We start from the raw sequence: 8,454 nt of genomic DNA on the forward strand, positions 1-8,454 counted from the left end.
GTTTTATATTATTGGTTAAATAATTTAACAATTTGACTGAATGGATATTTAACCCCGTTTTTTAACTCCTCTCTGAATTTACTCTGAGTTAGAGCATAAATACATGTGTTGGTGCAGGAACTGAGCAGCCTCAGCATGAATCCAGTCTGTTGGGCGATGTATATGGGGTTACTCAGATTTTTGTCCGTATAATTATAGTTTACAACTCTCCAATTTAAGGAATGTACCACATACGGAACCCACATCAGTATAAAATTGGCAGACAAAGCAAAGAGTAAAACGATGGATTTCCTCCTGTTCTCCGTCTCTGGGTCAGCGCGGTTCTCTCCCTTGCTGTTGGTGCGGAGTCCCCTGCGGAGACGATTGGCTGTAACAATGTTCCTGACAGTCAGAAGATTGAACACCAAGATCAATGCAATTGGAAGCAGTGGCGTCACCAAACTGTCAATCCACTCGTACGCGGTCCACAAGGATGATGTGTAATAGTCTGGTGTTTGGACACAAAACCATGGGACATTGTCAATAATAACTGCAGGCAAAAATTCAAAGTACCTCGGAATGGATCGCAGGAAACTAAAAACACTCACTGTTCCTAAAAGCACAGCCGCTGTTTTCTCGATGCAATATCTTGGTTTCAGCTTCTGACAACAAATGGCCACGTATCGGTCAAAGGTGAAAGCCACTGTGAACCAGACAGAACAGTCCGGGGCTGTCATAAACAAAACTGCCCTAATTGCACACACCGGAGTGATGAACAGGAAACTAACAGGGAAATAAATGTTATTAATTCGATTCAGTATTATATTTTGAATGACGAGCAACAGATCGGCTGCAGACATTGCCACCAGGTAGCAGGTGATGCATTTGGAGAGACCACACCTCCCCCGTTTCAGGATCACAATCGCCACGAAGTTAACTGCGAGAAATAGAATAGAACAGGAATATTTCAGCTGCAAAAATCACAGAAGCATCTGTATGTAAGTCAAAAAGGGAAAGGACACACATGTAAGGTTCAGGAAGCTGAAATCAGACAAGGCCTTTGAAGAATATGCAGGAAGCAGGAGATAAACTAAACAGGGAATCAGGAGGATGTAAACAGGAAATGAAATGTTCTTGATGAGGAGGATGAAGGAGAATCCCAAGGCATTTCATGTATACATTAAAATCAGGAGGGTAACCAGGGAGAGGGTGGGACCACACAAGGACAGAATTTATGCCTGGAGGCAGAGGAAATGGGTGAGTTACTAAATGAGTACTTCACATTAAGGGGAAGGACATGGAGGACAGCGAGATCAGGGAGGGCAATGCTGATGAGATCAGGAAGGAGGTAGTGTTGGGTCTCTAGAAGAACATTAGGGTGGACATGTCCCCAGATCCTGATAGGATCTGGTCCAGGTTATTAAGAGAGGAAAGAGAAGAGACTGCTGGGGCTTTGATAGAGATCTTTGCATCCTCTTTAGCCAAAGACCAGGTCCCAGAGGACTGCAGAGTAGCCGACGTCATTCCTCTGTTTAATAAAAGCAGTAGAGACAAAGCAGGAAAGTATCGGCCAACGAACTTCACATTAGTGGTAGGGAAATTATTGGAGAAAATCCTTGGTGACAGGATCTACTCGCATCTGGAAAAGCATAGATTTATCAGGGATAGGCAGCATGGATTTGTGCTGGGGAGGTCATAGCTTACAAACTTGACAGAGTTTTTTGAGGATGTGACGAAGATGATTGGGTGTAGAGCTGTGGATGTTGTCTACATGGACTTCAGTAAAACTTCCATAAAGATCCATCGTAGTCGGCTGATCCAGAGCGTGAAGACACATTGGATCTATGGAGATTTGGCAAATTGGATTCAAAATTGCCTTGGCCATGTGAGACAAGAGGGGCGTGGTTAAGGGGTGTTGTGGCTTGAGTCATGAAATCGCAGTCACACAACACGAGAAAAGGCCCTTTGGTCCAACTCATCCTTGCTTAACCTGTAAGATCGGTTTGTAAGACAAGTTTTGCACTGTACCCCGGTACAAGTGACAATAATAAACCAATACCAATACCAATACAAGATGCCCATCTCAGCTGGTTGCATTTCCCGACGTTTGGCCCATATTCCACTGAACCTTTGCTATCCAGAGATCTTTCCAAGTGTCTTTGAAATGACTGTGGTCAGTGCTGTTCTGCGGGATCAGTGCTGGTGTTTGTCATATGCTTATAACGGGGACGAAAATGTTGGTGGGCTGCTCAGTTCCGCAGGATTTGTCCCAGTTGAAAATATGGGCAGAGAAGTGGCAGATGGAGTTTAATCCGGCTGAGTGTGAGGTGTTCCACTTTATCCTCCCTGATTCTCTGTTTAAGCTCTCTCCAGCCTCCTTTTATGTTCCTCAAAGGCTCTGCTGATTTCACCTTACTGAAAGTTCCTTCCTTTCCACCTCCTACGATTTCAGGAGAAAGTGCCAGGAGGGTGGCAGGATGGGTTGGGAGGGAGGAGCAAACACCTGCCCCTACACCTCCTCCCTTACCACCATCAAGGGGCCTAAACAGACCTTCCAGTTGAGGCATATATCCACCGGCACCTCCTCCAACCTTGGTTTTCACATTTGTAGCCCTCGCCGTGGCCTCCTGGACATCGGTGAGACCAAGCACAGACTGGGTGACTGAGTCGCAGAGCACCCTGGCTCCATCTGCCGTGGCCGTCTGCCGCTCCTGGTTGACGACCATTTTAATTCCCCTCGCCATTCCCACACCTACCTGTGTGTCCTTGGCCTCCTCCACTGCCAGGGTGGGGTCAGATACAGACTGGATGAAAAGCACCTCGTCTCCCACCTGGGTGCTCGACAGCCCCACTGCATGAACATGGAATTCTCCACCTCCAGGTAACCTGCTCCCCTTTGTCCCTTTCTCTCTCTCCCGACCTACCTCTCTCCTGCACACACCCAGCTCCACCACCAGCCCCTCACCGTCGGCTTTCTTTCTCCTCCCCCACCCTCTCCATTTGCCCATCACCCACACACTCCTCCCACAGGGTCCGCTCCCCCCACTGTTCCCATCTGACCCCCACACCCCCTTTTGTCCCCTCCACCATTCACCTCCTAGTCTCTGCAACTGTCTCTGCCCTTCCCTCCCCACTTGACTCAATCTGCCAAACACAGCCCTCACCTGGATCCACCTTTCCCTTGTTTATTTTACTACATTGTGTTGATGTAAGTTATGTATCATTTATGTTCATTTAAATCTGTGTTAACTTCCTGTTTGTCATGGACTGTGCTGTTGCTGTAAAAAAGCAAATTTTCATGGTGTTTATACCCTGGGTATGTGAGTCCATGGCAATAAACTGGAACTTAAACTACAACTACCTGTTGCAGTTACACCTTTCCAGTTTCTCCCCACTCATTACTAGTGTCAGTCCCACACAGACATTGCCTTGTCCCACCCACTCCCCTTGACTTCTCTCTTTTTCAGTTCTGACGGAGAGTTCGGGACCTGAAATGCTCATCCCATTTCACTTTCCACAGATGTGGCCCCAGCTGCTGAGTGTTTCCAGCATTTCATGTTTTCATTGATAATATTTCTATCAATAACACCCCTGGTTCTGTGTTCTGGTGCAGTGGGACACAATCTCATCCAATGACACAATATATCACCATTCCCAAAATGCTCTCCCACTGAAACTCCGATCAGTGGCCAGCCTTACTTCCCAATACAAAGTCCAATATGACCCCTCCCACGGTTGGATGACCTACAGACTGTGTCAATTAACCAACCTGGATGCACCTAACAAATTCTGCCCCATCCAAGCCTCTGGCACAAAGGGAGTCCAAGTCAACACTGGGGAAGTTAAAGTCACCCACTACACCTGTCCTGTTGCTTTTACATCTTCCCAATGGATCCCCACCCCCTCCTCCGGAGCTGTGATTACACAACGGGCAGGAAAAGCGAAACATTCAGCAAAGTTACTTCCTTTGCAAACAAGGAGTTTCGAGTTTTGGGAGCTGGACCTGACTGGGCAATAATCCCGCAGACTGAAGCGGTAACACTGAACATGTGCCTTTACAAAACGAGCAGAGCAGCAACACAAAGCATTGGTTGCGCCATCGATCCCGGAGCCGTGCCTTACCAGTGACTCCAATGGCCGCAAGAACAGGGTAGTAAATGCGCTCGATCTGGAAGATTACTGGGTATCCCATTCTCTCCGAGAAATGCCTGGTGTGGTGGAGCTGCTGATCCTGACTGGCTAAATATCATTGCGTGTTCAGAGAAGCCACCGTTTATATTGGGAACTAACCTCCGGTGAGACAATTAATTTTGTAACGTAATGTGAATTAGTGACACTCATCTGAACATGGAGGTAGCCAAGCATTTTATTCCAAGGTTTGTGATGGAATAAGAACTATTTTAAGGATTTTAATGAAAAAAATGATCTAATGTTGGTTTGCAATGTCAGACAATGTCAGCGCCAAGGGAGGTGCAATCCCACCATTGTCCTCGCGACGTTATCAAATGCAGACACGGTCCCCTCGGATACAGAAGATGGACGTCCCTCGGGGAGACGATGGATTTCCAAGTTAAATTGGTCGCTTATCGCCAACTCACACTGTGCCCTAAACAAGAAGAACACTGGAAATATGAGCAGGAGTGGGTGATTTGGCCCCTGGAGCCTGTCTACGCTGACCCCAATGACCAGCAACAATGAAATGATGGGTTCTAACTGGTGCAGTGGGGGGGGGGGAGCCGCGCCTCAGCTGCAGGCACCCGTGTTCAATCCCCACCTCCGGCGCTGTATGTGTGGAGATTTCACGTTCTCCCTGTCACTGCGTGGGCTTCCCCCGGGTGCTCCGGTTTCCTCCCACATCCCAGAATGTGCAGGTTGGGAGGTTAATTGGCCGCTGTAAATGCCCCTCCCCCTCGCCGGTGTGTAGGTGAGTTGTGGAATCTTCGGGCACTTCATGAGAATGTGGGGAGAATAAATTGGTGTCGTTGGGATTGGTGTAAATGGGTGCAGTGGTTTGGCATGGACCCAGTGGGCTGAAGGGCCTGTGCACCTCTTTCACTCTTTGACTGGATGAGACGGCTCCACCATTCAAGGTCCCGGCTGATCTCCAACCTCACCCTCACTTTCCTGCACCAGCCCCACATCCTGGGTTCACTCAATGTCCAGAAACCTGTTGGTGTCACAGAGTGGTACAGCAGGGGAACAGGCCCTTCGGCCCAACTCATCCATGCCTATACGATGTCTGTCCGAGCTGGTCCCATGTGCCCATCTCTCACCCCACCCCTGCCCCAGAGATTCGCCCCTCTTTGAGTGAAGGGATTTGTCCTCATTCGCTGATTCCTGGTTCCAGACCTCCGCCACTGAAACATCCTTCGGGTTCGGACCTGGAAAAATTTTGTCAGTTCTGATAAGTGTTGGAGAATGAGCTTCCACATGTGGCCACCATCAGTGACCAAGGGCAGCATCAAATCCCCTTACCCAACAACACCTGGCCACACACACTGGTCCTTCCACTGCACCACCAAACTCACCAAGCAACCACCTCTGCATTAAGTAACTGCAGCCTTGTCCCGGATGTTCTTCATTCCTGTTTTGGACATGGGCATTTCGGGTGAGGCCAGGATTTATTGCTGACCTGTGGGGAGGTTGCAGTGAGCCACATTGCTGATCTGCTGAGTCCTTCTGGTGGAAGTGTTCCCACAGCGCTCTGGAGAGGACCCTTGACTCGGCGATGACACAGGACCGGTGATGTACTGACAAGTACGAATGGTGTGTGATTTGGACGTAAGCCTGCGTACAGTGGAGTTGCCATCAGCCTGATGGGAGGGGTCACACGTTTGGGAGGTGCTGTCAGGGTAGCCTGGGGGAGTAACTACAGTACATTCTGCGGATGGTTCACACTGCAGCACTGAGCACTGGAAGTGGGGGTTGTGTTGAGGGAGCGGGGGGAGGCGATATTCAGGAAGGTGGGGGAAGGACTGTTTAGGGTGGAGGGAGGGGGTGTTCAAGTCAAGTCCAGTTTACTGTCAGATGCACAAGTCCATGTGTGCACAGGGGCAGTGAAAATCTTGCCTGCAGCAGCATCACAGGCACAGAGCATCAGACACACAACATTCAGAAGAGAAACAAAAATTTAGCATGAATTGTACATAAATTATTCAAGAATTATACAAGGAAGAACACCATTAGAACCAAAAAGAAAATGCAAAGTCCATTCTAGTGTAAAGTGGACCCAGTGTTGTTGTACCGAGGGAGTGACTGGGGACGTGTTGGTTGGTTCTTCAGGCTTCTGTACCTCCTGCCCGATGGTAGCTGCGAGAAGGTGGCACGGCCCGGATGGTGGGGATCTTTGATGACAGATGCCGCTTTTCCGACGCAGTGCTTCCTGTAAATTCGACCCACGGTGGGGAGGGATGTGCCCGTAAAACATTGGGCTGAGTCCACTACCCTCTTCAGCTTCTTACGTTCCTGCATATTCAAGTTTCCATCCCAGACCGTGATGCAACCAGTCAGGATACTTGCAACAGTACATCTGTAGAAGTTTGTTCGAGTATTCGCTGACAAGCCGAACCTCCTAAGAAATTAAAAGCGCTGACATGTCTTCCTTGTGGCTGCATCTATGTGCTGGGCCCAGGACCGATCGTCCGATATGTTAACGCCCAGGAATTTAAAGCTGCTGATTCTCTCCACCGCCGATCCCCCAATGTAGACTGGCGCATGTTCGCCCTCCTTCCCCTTCCTGAAGTCACGAATCAGCTCTTTACTTTCACTGACGTTGAGGAGCGGTTGTTGTTTTGGGACCAGGGGTCCTGTCTCCCTTATGTATGCTGGCTCATCCCCACAGGTGATTCTTCCTACAACAGTGGTGTGGGCAGTGAATTTGTCTGTGGCACTGGAGCTGTGCATAGGAGATGGGCACATTTTTAGTGAATATTTCCCATCAGTTTTTATTGTGGAGAAAATGATGCAGATTAAAGATGGGAAGGAAATAAGTGAAGGTGTCTTGGACCACATACGAAGTACCAATGAGGAGGTATTGGCGGCCTTAAAGTGCATTTAGGTGGATAAATCTCCAGGGCCTGACCGAGTTCATCCTAGGACCTTGTGGGAAGATCTGGAAGAAATTGAAAAATTGATAAATTGGGAAATTGGTTCATTATTATCACATGTAACGAGTTACAGTAAAAACATTGTTTAGCATGCCATTCATACAGATTAATTCATTACAACAATACATTTAGGTAGTACAAGGGAAAACAATGACAGAATGCAGAATAAACAGAGAAAGTGCTGTGCAGGCAGACAATAAGGCGCAAGGCCATAACGAGGTAGATTGTGAGGTCAGGAGTACTAGGGGAACCATTCAATAGTTTTTTTAGCAGTGGGATAGAAGGTGTCCCTAAACCTGGTGGTACATGCTTTCAGGCTTTTGTATCTTCTGCCCGATGGGAGAGGGGAGAAGAGAGAACGTCCGGGTTGGGTGGGGTCTTTGATTATGCTGGCTGCTTTACCGATGCAGTGAGAAGTGTAGACAGAGTCCATGGAGGGGAGGCTGGTTTCCGTGACGGGCTGGGCTGTGTCCACAACTCTCTGCAGTTTCTTGCGGTCCTGGGCAGAGCAGTTGCTGTACCAAGCCGTGATACATCCAGATAGGATGCTTTCTATGGCGCATCGGCAAAAATTTGTGAGGGTCAGTGGGACATGCCAAATTTCTTCCGCCTCCAGAGGAAGTAGAGGCGCTGGTGAGCTTTCCTGGCCGTGGTGTCTATGTGGTTGGACAGGGACAAGTTACTTGTGATGTGCAATCCGAGGAACGTGACGCTCTTAACCCTCTTGACCTCAGCACTGTTGATGTAAACACAGCATGTGCACCACCCCCCTTCCTGAAGTCCTTTTGACCAGTTCAAATTGCAGAGGCCCTTGCAGAGATACTTACTTCATCTTTAGCCATGGGTGAAGTTCTGGAAGACTGGAGCTGTACCGTTATTTAAGAAGGGCCGCAAAGAAGCTTGGAAACTACAGGCCAGTGAGTCTGACATCAGTGGTGGGCAAAGTACTGGAGGGGATTTTGAGAGACAAGATGTATCAAAATTTGGATAGGCAGAATTGGAGTGGAGATTGCAAGCACAGCTTTCTGTGTGGCAAATCGTGTCTGACAAATCTTTTTCAGGTTTTTGAAGAGGTAACCGAGAGGATAGATGAGGGCAAGGCAGTGGACGTTGTCTATATGGACTTTCGCAAGGCCTTCGTGAAGGCCCCAAATGGCAGGCTAATCAGGAGGGTTAGATCGTATGAGATCAAGGGAGAGATAGCTAACTGGAATCAGAAGGGGATCGATGGTAGGAAGCAGGAAGTGATGTCGAAGGTTGTTTCTCGGACTGAAGGCCTGTGACTACTGGTGTGCCACAGGTGTCGGCGCTGGCACCTTTGTTGTTCATTATTTATATATACAATTTCGATATGAATGACCAAAGCATG

Source organism: Pristis pectinata, chromosome 10, assembly GCF_009764475.1.
Source record: "Pristis pectinata isolate sPriPec2 chromosome 10, sPriPec2.1.pri, whole genome shotgun sequence".
NCBI lineage: Eukaryota > Metazoa > Chordata > Chondrichthyes > Rhinopristiformes > Pristidae > Pristis > Pristis pectinata.